We start from the raw sequence: 13,600 nt of genomic DNA, 5'->3' as shown, positions 1-13,600 counted from the left end.
GCAAGTACATTGCTGGAGAAAAAGAGTGTCTCGTGTTGGTCTTGCATATATAAGTTACACTGTTGTATAATACGCTTGGACGAAAATGAAAAGAATAGTGGCACCTATGGTTTGGAAAATATGGTACCTAAATATTTTGAATGCTCATGAATCAGCTATGTGAATGAAACATGATTGGAACGATCACGATAATTAGGCTTATACCCGTCACACGGCAAACCTAATGTCATTTCCAACAAATGACATTTCTTGCGATTAATGTCATTATTGCAGCACGCTGCCACAAGGCGAAAACTGTCATTTGAAAATGATGACAATGATGATAGTAAAAAAAAAGACACGCCTCAAACTCACTTTTGTCCAATAATTATTTTCCAATATGCTAAATTCCACTAGAATACGTGATCGTTGCTTTCAAACCGTAGCGTTCGATCACGAACTTGTCGACATTGCCAACGAAGTCGAGTCGAGCTAAGGCAAGCAACAGGGCGAAGAGAATGATACGTGCGTCCGCTACATCTGCTAAAGTGGTAAGAGAAGGGCAGTTGCATGTCATCGCCGTTCTGATGTGCATGCGAGCTTCTAATATCCTCATTCTTGGCGCATGCCACAGGTAAACACGCGCACGCTTTTATGCCAAGTCAATTGAAGTGGCCGCGGCCGATGCTCCGGTGAGAACCAACACAACTGCTGCAGCGAAAGCTAAAGACGGCTGTCTTTTCACTGGACTGAGAGTAGTTTTCTGTATTTACGCACGTGATGGACTTTAATGTCGTTAAAGCAATAATTAGGTAATAAAATGGGTAGAATAACAGTGATTTTTTGTTAAAACAAAAAAGAAGCATGTACTGTTTGCAAAACACTGGTAAACTTGTGGTGTCGAGGATACACATTCAGTTCCAAACTAATGCAAATGAGTTTGGCGAACTCATTTGTTTGTAAATGTCATATACGAAAATGTCCTTACGTTTTACCGTGTGACACTAAAGAAATGGCATTATCAGCAAATGTCATTCGTTGTAAATGACATTAGATTTGCCGTGTGACAGGGGTATTCAGGGTGCCTACCAACTGGGAAAACTGGGAATTCTCAGGGATTTTGAGTAGTCTGGAAAAAGTCAGGGAAAACTCAGGGAATTTGGGCCTCTATCAGGGAAAATTAGCGGCAATTTTATTGAAAGGGTCGAAAGTCGCGGTAATGCTGGCTCGAATAGCAGACAGGAATCGTAATGACTCGTCGTTGGCAGGAGGAGTTGCCAGTGTACAGTCAACGAGCGACTTTCCAGATTCCTGATAATTTGGACGGCTTCGCGGCGCCACCTCGTACCCTATAGTGTCAACGTATCAGAACGTGTGAAATTTCCGACGCAAGAACTCCTTGCCGTCCGATTTTCCGGACGTTTTGCCGCGACCGCAGGTTCGAAACGGCATTAATCAAAGGCACCACCGCTGCCGTTTTCATTACTTCGCCGCCTCGAACCGGCACTCGCACGCAGATCCGCTGGCACCCGTTGCCACCACTGCGGCAACGCTAGGCCTAGCTGCTTCGACGTTCGCTACGAAGCTTCTTGCCATTGGGTGCCGAACTTTTTATTGAAAAAATTCGCTGCTGTCAGCAATGGCACGGACTCCACCTTTGTGGTCCTTGCGATTGGCTTAGAAACTTGGAAAACACGGTGCGTTGCATAATGCCGGTTCGTGAAAGTCAGCTTCGCCACTGTACAGAAATGTTACTCGGTAAAGCTTACGGAAAAGTATTGCAGTGAAGCATAACAAGCGTGGGAAGGGGCGCCACGGAATACAGTATGTATATCTTAATTATGCACGCGGGCACCCGGCATTTCCTGTCACAGTACGAGCACAGGTATGCCTAATATGTGTACCGACAGGCCTTCAGAGCGTTTTCGAACGTGCCTGTGGCGGTTTGAGCCCCTAAGGGCAGTAAATGACACGCATTTATTTTTTTCCAACTGGCCGATTTTTCGGACGTTTTCGTGGCCCCTAGGGAGCTCGAAAAATCGGTCGTGGACTGTGCAACTGATCAAGATGCTTCAAATGGTTCTTGGGGCGAACGAGTGGCGGAAGGCGGACAAGAACAGAAGTGACCTACGCATTGAGGAATAAATGAGAAAGGAAGCTTGTTGCCGCCGTTTTGAAAGAGCTTGAGCTCAAAAATTAAAGTTTTGGCTGATGCCGAGATGCAGGTGTCCCTCATCCAAACCAAAATACACTCTTTGAAGCAGTGCAACACAACACTCTGGCGTCGTGCGTGGGCTGAGAGTATGTCAGGACTATTGAGGTTGACTTACGAGCTGTTGAGAGAGAATCTCAATTGTGACAGAGTTCAGGCCTCATGCCACTGAGGTTGCTATCAGTTGATAGAAATAGCTCATATTAGAAAATATTTGCCTTTGTATGCATCTCCTTTTTATTCGTATTTGATAATGTCCGACCTTATTTGCAATTGTTTTCGAAGACACTTTATTTGCTGTGCATTTTACTAACCCCTGCCGTCTATTCTCTCTTTGAATAACATAAACACTGCTCCTTAGTATTCAAATTGGATTAAGTTGCTTTTTTTTTTCATGTGCTTACTAGAGAGTGACAGCATCAGGCGATATGGTTTCAGCCCGTGTTGATATAAAACATAGTTCTGCATCACTCAGGGAAATTTGCAGTGGCACTCAGGGAAAACCTGGAAAACTTGGGGAATTTCGAAATGTCAACTTGGTAGACACCCTGGGTATTAGACGTGAACTCGTAAAACAGCTTCAAGTGTCCAGTCAGTACTCGACTGAAATAATACCTTTAACTCAAAAACCCACATGAGTGCATAGCCTTCAAAGCATACATTCACAGGTGTGTCTGCTCCGTAAATATGGATGAATGACTGATAAATCAACTATATAAATAATTGCTGAAAGCTTTGACAGTTTTTATATTGACATTAATCAAATTATGTCCATCAATGCAGTCAGTAACAGTGATGTTTATATTTTAGTTAATCTGGAAATGCTGCACGTTTTCGATTGCCGACTCTGTTTTGCTCTTCTATGGTGGCATGCCACTATGGAAGTGGCAATAACTTCTGCTATGGAATGTAATTGGAAAATGAAGTCCTAACTGAAGGATAGAAATTGTAAATAATGGCAATATTTAGTAAAGGAAATAAAAGTGGAAGACATTTTTGCCCTGGGTAGGATATGAACCACAATCTTCACATGTCCAGTCCAGTGCAATGCTTTCACAATGCTTCAGTAATGTCTTTTGTGCAAACAAGGTTACCAACAGTGAAGGATGAAATTGGCAGCCCAGCTGTAAACTTGGTACACACAATAAATTTCTTCACTTACGTACCTGATAACACTGGTGCAGATAATCCCTATGATGGTTTATCAATGACACCAAACATTGAAACACTTAAATATGTAATCTTGCCTCTTCAAATGTAATGTAACCGTGTAGTGTAATTCAGAAATGTAATTTTGCCTCTTCAGCAGCTGAAGGCTGCATAGCACCATGTCCTTGCAAAGAGCTGGCCTAAAAAGAACAAAAATTGTGACAGCTTGAACTATTTAACACCCACCATTGCAAAAGGTTTTTGTAAGTCAATGTAACTCATTATTCAATTAAAGGAATTCTAAATAATGATATTAAAAAATGTTCATCAGTGCCCATTTGACTTCCTTGCGTGCTCGGTAATAGTTATTTATGCTTCAACTAATATACACTTTTTCTCTACTCTCTCAAGACAAGCTGCGAGAAGGCGTGTCCATTGATGCAGTACTGGATAATGTGCGGTCCAACGTGGATGAGACATTGCACCGCATCAACCTGTTAAGCAAGCAGGGTCTCCGCAACATAATGAGGGATGCCAGAGTCTCAAAGACCGAGCGGCTGCATGATAATGACTATGTGAGCGTGCAACTCTGGGTTGAGAGGATGCATAGTGAAAAGGAGAACCTATTGCTCTTCTTTAAAGGGAAGCTGAAGAGTCTGTCGAATTCAATAAGACGCTCATATACGGATGCGGGAACCTTATAAACCATGTAGGCCAAATTTGGGTTTTTTTTTTTCAAATAGGAGCGACGTAATCGTCGGTTGAAATTGCGCTGTAGCTCCGCCCCCCGTCGAATGCCGCGCGCTGCTGCTGACGCTGACGATGCGAGCGGAGACCGGAAACCGCGGTGTTGTGACGTCAACTTTAGTGTTTTGCTCCTTCGCAGCCTGCGCGACCGTGCCTGACCGTGCTTGTTTCTGCGTGCGTGCCGTCGTAATCTGCTTCGATCGACCCTGCATTTCTTTGTTGGTGCGTCTGTGTGTATGTAGAGTGGTGGTCAACGTGCGCAGCATCAACTGATGTGGTGGGCCGATCATGCCGTCTTTCTGTGCAGCCTACGGTTGCACGAACACCAGCGGCCGCGACGATGTTGTCTTCCATTGGTTCCCACAAGACAAGAAGCTTTTAAGGAAGTGGGAGGCTGCTGTAAAGCGAAAGAATTTCAAGCCCTCAAGAACAACACTGCTGTGCTCCAACCACTTCCGTGACGACGATTATCACCAGAATTTCCACTAGCAGGCTTTCTAAACGCAGCGCGAAAAGATCGGAGCAACGAAAACAAAGACGGCACGAGTGCGGACTGACTGATGATAACTGGTGTTGGAAGGCCTTATGAATACACGAACTCGCCCAAACCTGGATTTTGATTTACTGCGAGCTCCTTCATGTTAGTACGCTGAACGGAAGGTGCATGTTTATTTCCCGCCCTCGACGCAGGTTTCGTCGCAAAGCGCCGCGAATTTTCTATTTGCACGTGTGTTGTAAAACAGCCTGCACGCAGCTACCATAACGCAGTGCAAATGTAGAGTTTGCATGTGCTGGAAAGCCGGCGCACGCCAGGACGCTACGCTCCCCCCGTCTCTCGCGCACAGCGAGAAACCGACCGTCTCACGTAGCCGACGGAATTCGCCGCCTTTACGACTTCGGTTACGAGTAGTGTGCGGATGGCGCACAGATGAAGGTCACTACACGTACTGCATGAACCGGGAAGCTTTTCACGCGTTTGAACCGTATTTGTAGGTTGCCGACAGCTTTCGACAGCGCACAAATGCCGACGATCGCATCCCCGCTTACGTTCCACGAGGAGGCATGCAGGAACACAACACTGCAGTTGTTTGACCGGAAACGAGCTCACTAGATCGGCGAAAGATCGGCGAGATCACTAGATCGCTTTGCAAAAAACATACTCACCAAAGAGCATTTCCAACACGAGGAGATCCCAAGACTTTGCTTTCGTTCTCGTCGAAAGCACTGCTCGCACCAGCATCGTTTGCTTTTTCGAGAGGCCGGCTCTTTGCAATCGGCTCGTACATGTAGGGAGCAACGCCGAACTCTTCAGAAAAATGCAGTCTCTCTAAATTTTCTATTACCTCTGAAATTTCTATTGCGGCACCAAACTACCTGGCACCGCGCTTCATGTGGAGCGGCAGCGGCCGGTCGCTAAAGTTGACGTCACGGGTAGCCCGACCAATCACTGGCGGAAACGAGACGCGCGAGCTGGGCGTGTCCGCTGCTGCACTTTTCGTCGAAATAAAATATATTTGCGCTTTCTTTCGCTCAATTTCGATATGATATTCGAATTCGGAGGGTTGGAAAGCATTATGTACACATGTTCACTCATTTTTTCCGGAAAACCTTTCAGCTTCCCTTTAAACACCAAAAAGTGACATTCTTTTAGAGAAAAAATGAGGACCTTTTGGATGACATATTTTATGCTAGTCATCATGACCACACCACAACAGGAGCTTTTCAAGAGGCTTGGAACTGATCGTGTATGTGTCGATGGAACACATGGAACAGCAGGTGAGCAGTACTATATAAATGCACTAATAATAAAAGCAAAAAAGAGGGAATGCTGTCTGAGAATAATTGCAATAGATATGATGAGTAGTATTCCTTCACACATGATTTTTCTCTTAATTTTTTAATTGATGCAGTTCTCGATTATCAGTAACAGAGAAAGAATGAATTCATCGCTCTGTACACTGGTGATATCATTCCATTGCTACTGTCCACATCGCTACATGCCCTGCATATCCTGTCTGTATTGGCACCACGCAGTTATGATAGGTCACATAATATAGCTCTTATCACATTTGTCTTGTGGGGATGCGCGACTGTCGCACGTCCCCTGATATGTTGTTTTTCCTGTATAGCTTCCGTCTCCTGCATTGCGGCTTCGCCGCGGGCCCCAGGCCATGCAAACGGCAGGGTTACTTGGGGGCGCAAGGGAGAACACGCTTCCTCTTTGGTTCGGGACGGCAAGCAGCGCGGACGTGCCAGGCGTGCGCCGATCCATGCTTCTGCAAGACCGTCTCGTGAGGCCTTATATGAAAGAGCCACCGTTCGCATGACCGTACACGCGAACAACCAGGCGTTGGGATCCAGCAAGGGGCGAACATATTCGCTCGCTATCCGGTCACGGTGAGTCGGACTTCCGCGATTTGTCGCGCGCCCATTGGCATGTTTTGTGGATAGCAACTTGGCTAGCAGGCATTGATCAATGAAAGGTGCAATAAATGCCTTTGTGATTGTTTGCACTACTGTATTGTCGTTCCTTTGACCCAAGAGTACGGGATGAGAATCCCACAGTCTAGGGTGCAGAAACAGTGCATTGCACTGTGTATTAGTGCCTTCTGTCAGAGGTACAGCTGTCTCGAGGCTGTTTGGCATACTGAACTGTTTGCCAATTAGGCGAATCACTGATTACTGCTACAGTCAAAGGTGCTTTTTCTTGGCGGCAAGGGGTGGTTCCCTGAGGACTGCAAAAACAAAACATTTAGAAAATCAGGCAGTCCAAAAAAAAATTAATGCATGCCTTTTACTGCCATTTAAAGGGAGGTGCTAGTCGAAAACATAAGAACCTAGAACTATGAAACCCCAGGTGTTTACATACTCTCTTAGGGTAATTTCAAATACTATATAAACAAGTTTTATGGCAAGTTGCATAGGTTTCGTTCTGTACAACGACAATGTGTAAAACGTCGGCATTCTTGCCCCCACTTTTTTATCTCTAAACTTCCATAATTGCAGACCAGTGATGACGCATAATCCTCCAAATCAACTGCAGAATACTGAAATATGTTACCGAAATTAATACCAAAATCGTTATTCACTGTTATGTTTTAAGAAGTGTTAAATTAGAACCTGTGAAACCATTTCAAAATGTTTAGACAACCAGTAAGTGTTTCTTAAGATTTTATCTTACGTACGTAAGTGATGTTGAAGATCAACCCCTCAGTGGTGGTGGTCAAGACAGTTTAGGATTTCAAGCACAAAGTTGTCATTCTGGAGCAGTTTAGGAGCAGAATTTATTTTTCTACTTCGTGTTCCAAAAGTTTTTTTGGAACACTTGGAGTAGTACAGAAGTAATCTAGCCATTTGGTGGAGCTTGTTATTACTGTGCAGTCAGTAAGTGCTGCTCAAGAGTGAAGCAAGACACTCTTGAGACACTCTTAATCAGTGTACTGGCAGACCTTCAGAGCTTTTTTGGACGTGCCTGTGGCGATTTGGGCCCTTAAGGGCAGTAAAAGACATGCATTCATTTTTTTGGACATTGTAGCGGCCCTTAGGGACTCTGAAAAATCGGACTGTACAACTGACCAAAAGGATGCTTCAAATGGTCCATGGGGCGAACACACAGCGGAACGAGGACAAGAATAGGAAGGACCATTGCATTGACGAATGACTGGGAAAGGAACTGTGCCGCCGCCTCTTTGAAGGAGCTTGAGCTCAAAAAGCGAAGTGTTGGCTTACACTAAGATGCAGGTTACCCACATCCACACCAAAATAAACCCCTTAAAGCAGTGAAATGCAACACTGAAGCATTATGCGCAGTCTGAGAGTATCTCAGGACAGTTGAGGTTGACTTTCCAGTTGCTTGGAGAATCTGATATGTGACAAAGTTCGGGCATAATACCAATGAGCTTGCTATCAGTTGATACAAATAGCTCTATTTGCTTTTGTATGCATCTCTTTTTATTCGCATTTTAAAATGTTTGACTATTTGCCGTGAGCTAGACCACTTTTTTTTTACAGTGAAGCTGTCTATTGCTAAGATCTGGCAGATCGCATCCGCGCATAGACCAACAATTTTTCATACGATGGGCCGATCCCGAAGAAAGTGCAATACCATGCCAACCCGAGGCAGAAGTAAAGCAAGCATTAAGCACTCCCCATATGTGGGCTAATCCCGAAGGTCATGAAATGCCAGTCCAACCTGCAGCGGAGATGAAGCAGGCTTTAAGCACTCCCCACACATGGGCCAATCCCATAGGTAGTGCAATACCAGGCTGACCCGCGGCAGAAGTGCAGTTCACCATTAAGGGGCCCACATACGCAGCTCCGCTGGTCAGCCTTCACAGATTAAAGGGCACCGAGTTTCTTTGGAAGATATTTTAGTAGCTGTGCATTTTACAAACCCCTTGTTTCAGTTTTCTATTTTGAATAAAATAAACACTACTCCTTACTGTTCAAACTGCATTGTTTTTATTTTTTTAACATGCTTACCAGAGAGTGACAGCATCAGGTGACATGGTGTCAGCCCATCTTGACGTGAAACTTGGTGAAAACCTGAAAAAAATCGGGGAATTTGAAAATGTCAACTTGGATACATTGTTCTTCTAAGCATGCAGTATGGCACATAAGCCTGGAGGTTAACTAAGAATCTCGAGAACACGTTAAGGACCGTACAAATAGCAATGCAATGATAAATGCGGTGTGAATCAGAGAGCAAATAGGGATGGTCGATATTCTAGTAGACATTAAGAGGAAAAAATGAAGCTGGGCAGGCCATGTAATGAATAGGGTAGATAACCAGAGGACCATTAGAGTTGCAGAATGGGCGCCAAGGGAAGGGAAGTTTCGCCAAGGATGACAGAAAACTAGGTGAGATGATGAAATTTGAAAGCACAAGTTCGCATCAGCTAGTGCAAGACAATGATAATTGCAGGGAGGCTCCTTCGTTCTGCATTGAACTTTAAGGTAGGATGATGATGATGGTGAATGCGTGCAACTCTTTAAAAAGAAATTTGGGCCGGAAATAGCTTGCACAGTTCACCAAGACACGAAACCAAATTCGTATGCTTTGCCACTAACACGGATGTATTCCAGCGAAGCTAACTTATGAAAAGCGGCCACCATTGTGTAATCATCTATTTAATTGTTGGAACAGCTTGCGAAACATAGCATGATGTGTTGGAAGGAGCCCCGTAACTTTTTTTTTTATAGCCGGCTATAATATGCACATGCTGAATTTTTTATAATTAATGCTATGTGATGTGCAAAGTAAGCAGCAATTTTATCCAGTATTAAAACGTACCTTAGTGTAACAGTACAATGAGAGACGTAATCAACAATTTGTATGTATGCACATCTGAGTGCGCATGCATGCGTGCTGTAATCCTTGAAACTGGTGCACTGGTCTTAGTGCAGCTTGGTAGCTCATAGTTTGTGAGGGGATTCGTAATGGCAGTGCTCCACCACGCCACAATGCAGCAGTCAACGCTGATGGTGTATCCACACGCCGGACGGCTCCGTGCAAATCTGTGCCGCGGACGCTTAATCCGCCGCCCGTCTTGCTGCGAAGCCCATCCAGACGACGGACGGACTGAGCATACGACCGCGCCGGAAAAATAAACATGGCGACACCACCCGAAGCGACTGCCGTCCGCCTCGAACCTGTCAAGTCGTCGTCGTCCACTGTGTGACCCGTAATTTTCAAACTGAGGCTTGTATTTGGTTTATATTTGTGCCCAGAAGCTTCGACAGCAATCTATTCGTGATGAGTGGGCACCGTTTCCGAAAGAGATACTCAGATTCTCTGCGTGTAGGCTTAGAGTGGCTGTATGGCTGAACATGGCCTCGACGATGTTGTGGTGGCCCGGGCGGATCTCAGTGGACGTAAGTTACCGTATTTACTCGCATAATGATCGCACTCGCGTAATGATCGCACCCCTAAAATTTGTCGTCAAAATTCGATTTTTTTTATTTCTTGCGTAATGATCGCACCCCGAACTTGCCGCAGCGATATGTCGTGTGCTAAGTCTAGCGAATAATGATCGCGCTTACCACCTGTCAAATGCTACGTGAACGACTCTTCAAGATAAGCCAAGCGGCCTGCACGCACTAAACATTCTTAAGTAGATGCCTCATTTCATTACTTTCATCACTTTCCGCACTTCCATGACAAAATGAGGTACAACCAAACTTGCCTTTATTATGGGTTGGCTTTATAATGGCTGATGTCAACAAAAACAATAAAGGCGCATTTCGATTATTTTCATCTGCTTTTGCACTCGTGAGCATGCAACAAATCGCGCGCGGCAATGATAGTAGCCACGTTTACTCTGATACGTTAAAAGTGTACCCTATTCATACGCCGACGCTTGTAACACAGCTAAGATATTCGCCCACCCTTAGCGGAAAGTAGTGAAGACAGATGCCGCAGTTTCCGCAGCATGCCCGTCATGTGTTTCTGTCACTGGCAGCTAAGCGCGCCCACCTATTTCTGTCCCCTCAAAGTGGACATGGCTACGTTATTGCCGCAAACTTGCCGATATTAATGATATTATTCATCACTAATACGGAAGAAACTGTTTCAATGCACGCAATGTACTCACGAGAAGAAAAAAAAATCGCGTTCGGCTCGCTCCGCTAGCCGCCATTTTTGTTTTGGTGTCCCGCACCCGCAATCTCGCATCCCGCAGCAAACGCGGACGAAAAAAAAATTTTTTTTTCCCGGGAAATTTAACCTGCGTAATGATCGCACCCCTGAATTTGCTTCAATTTTTCTGACAAAAAAAGTGCGATCATTATGCGAGTAAATACGGTATTATGATTGCTTGTTTCTACTCACTCTAGATGGCGCCATCGGTGTAACAAAGACTTTGTCATACGTGTTTTTCACTCTGAATGAAAATGGCAATCGAAAGGAAACAACGGTTGGCCGCAATGGCTGTCGTTTTGTCCGAATTGGATGATGACGAGTGCTTGTTTCATCGAAAGAGGTCTTGTTACGCTCTCGTGTCCGCGTAATCGGTGAGAGCCATGTCCCACAACGCGGCGAACTGCTCCACGAGATGTAAGAACAAAGTTACCTCATCCACTCAGGTTCATTTCAGTCGCTCTTGTGCGAATCGCACGCTCGCGAACAGACACGAATGGTGTCAGCAGCGATGAAGCTGTTTCAGAAAGATCCCAAAGCCGCGCTTGTTGCCAGACTGTAGAGCATGCTAGGCTAAATCCGCAGCATTCGACTCCCAAAATCCGGATGCGAAAAATAGCACGGCATTTGTTGTCCGTGGGGGTCGCGGATGACGCGCGGACGGCACAAATTCGTGACGCGTAGTCACGTGATGCGCCGTCCGTCGTGTAGATCCACCATGAAGAGAGGAAATGCTAATCTTACCGACGCTGCACATTTATTTATTTATTTATTTATTTAGAAAACACCTTACAGGCCCTGTCGGGTATTGAGTAAGGGGGGCAATGTAACAAAGAACTGTTAAGTACAATGGAAACAACTCAAAAATAAACCTAAGACAACTGTACAGTGGCTGAACTAAAAACAAAACAAAGCACAGCATGATCAAGCATAGCAGATATATAAAAGGAAGGAGATTATGTAAAAAGCACGCACAGGCGTTCACGAAATATTTTACGATCAGTTATCGTGACGATATCATCGGGAAGACCATTCCAGTGGGATATGCCACGAGGTACAGCAGATAAATTGAAAGCAGTGGTTTTACCGAAAATGCGCTAGAAGCTAAAATGATTATGTAATCTTGAGGACGTACGGACGGGGGTTTCGAGGGGTAATATGCATGGCTTATCGGAATGAACATATTTGTGAAATAGACAGAGCAAAGCAATCTTCCGGCGGATGTCTAGGGGCTGTAAAGAAATATTGAGCTTGATCTGCGTTATACTTGACTTTCGATCAAAATTCCGAGTTATATGTCGGGCAGCTCTGTTCTGGATGCGTTCCAGCATGGTTATTGAATATTCTTGGTGTGGTGACCATACAGCTGATGCAAATTCTAATTGCGGGCGTACAAATGTCAGGTATGCTAATTTACGCACGTCAGCAGATGAATTTTGCAAGTTGCGCCTCAGAAAGCCAAGGGTTTTAGATGCAGTTGCGCAAATTGTAGTGATATGCGGAGACCAAGAAAGGTTACTAGTGAGGTTTACACAAGGTATTTGTAAGTAGTGGTACGTTACAGGTTCGTGTTATTTATGGTGTATGTAAATATGGAGCTAGTGCGCTTGCGTGAGAACGATATATTATTACATTTGTAAGGGTTAAGAGACATTTTCCATATATTACACCAGTCGGTAATAATGTGAAGGTCATGCTGCAAGGCAGTATGATCGTTAATAGAATTAATTTGTCGGTAAACAACGCAATCGTCGGCGAACAGTCGTATGCCGGAGGAAATGTTTGAAGGTAGGTCGTTAATAAATATTAGGAAAAGCAGAGGCCCTAACACACTCCCCTGTGGTACACCAGACGTGACCTCAGTGACAGGAGAAGGAGAAAAAGTTTCTAAGCCAAGAAAGGGTTAGTGAGTCGATACCTAGATGAGATATTTTAGAAATGAGCCAGCAATGGGCAACGCGATCAAATGCTTTTGAAAAGTCCAGGAAAATGGCGTCTATTTGTTGACTGTTGTTCATACTGCTATGTAGATCGGTGGTAAATTCTAGTAACTGTGTTTCACAAGATAGACCTTTCCTGAAGCCATGCTGTTTCTGAAAGAAAAAGTTATTTTTTTCTAGGTGCGTGTAAATGTGCGAGGCGATTATGTGTTCAAATAGTTTGCATGACACAGATGTTAGCGATATTGGGCAATAGTTTTCAGGCCTATGTCTATCTCCAGTTTTAAAAATGGGGAAACCTTCGCAATCTTCCACTCAACGGGCAAGACACCAGACGACAAGGACTGCTTAAAGATATGATATAGGATGACACTTGAAGTAGATACTGTGTTTTTTAATAGCTTAGTGTTAATATTGTCAATACCACAAGCAGATGTGGTTTTAAGTCCGTTAATGAGGCTAACAATGCCTTCAGTTGAGATATTTATGGGTGCCATAAATGGGTAATCGTAATCCGGAACCACTGGAATATCGGAATGGTCTTCCCTTGTAAAAACAAAAGAAAAATATGCATTAAATAGTGATGAACATTCCCCGTCTGAAAGAGGTGGTTGTTTGTCGTCTAGCAGAGAAATATCAGAAGTGTGACCGGGTATTAACGGTTGCCAAAATTTTTGCGGATTAGTCTTCAGGAGAGAAGGTAAGTCGTGAGCGAAGTACTTGTCTTTAGAAGTGCGTAAGGCTAAAGTGTACTCACTAAGGAAATTTTTGTACTTGCTCCATGAGGACTCTCCCGATTTATAGCATTGCGGTACAGACGTTTTTTTTTTTATTACGTAGTGTTCGAAGTTTTTTATTGAACCATGGTTTAGATTTGTCGTTCGCTGCCGAAACGTACGGAATATATTTGTCTTTGTAAAGTATCCAGTTTTCGTT

At 44.3% G+C, this 13,600-nt stretch overlaps 3 long non-coding RNA genes across 13 annotated transcripts in view; 2 read left to right on the top strand and 1 right to left on the bottom strand.

The window, feature by feature from the left end:
• The window catches only part of LOC139048131 (uncharacterized), a 50,402-nt gene that overhangs the window by 5,672 nt on the left and 31,130 nt on the right, over nt 1–13,600 (bottom strand). For 8 of the 11 annotated variants that reach the window (XR_011507555.1, XR_011507556.1, XR_011507558.1 and 5 more), the window contains one exon: nt 8,530–8,632. This is a non-coding gene — a long non-coding RNA (uncharacterized lncRNA). Of the gene's footprint in view, nt 1–6,643; nt 6,823–8,529; nt 8,633–13,600 lie in introns of those variants that run through there. The other 3 variants (XR_011507561.1, XR_011507559.1, XR_011507560.1) reach the window with 2 other exon arrangements.
• The window catches only part of LOC139048133 (uncharacterized), a 66,260-nt gene that overhangs the window by 30,102 nt on the left and 22,558 nt on the right, over nt 1–13,600 (top strand). The gene's annotated exons all lie outside the window — the stretch shown is intronic.
• On the top strand, nt 5,717–6,600 carry LOC139048134 (uncharacterized). The gene is made up of 2 exons (XR_011507568.1): nt 5,717–5,863; nt 6,217–6,600. It is a non-coding gene; the product is annotated as an uncharacterized lncRNA (long non-coding RNA).

The sequence above is a fragment of the Dermacentor albipictus genome, chromosome 7, assembly GCF_038994185.2.
Source record: "Dermacentor albipictus isolate Rhodes 1998 colony chromosome 7, USDA_Dalb.pri_finalv2, whole genome shotgun sequence".
In the NCBI taxonomy this organism is placed as follows: Eukaryota; Metazoa; Arthropoda; class Arachnida; order Ixodida; family Ixodidae; genus Dermacentor; species Dermacentor albipictus.
This window is presented reverse-complemented; position numbering and strand designations above follow the sequence as displayed.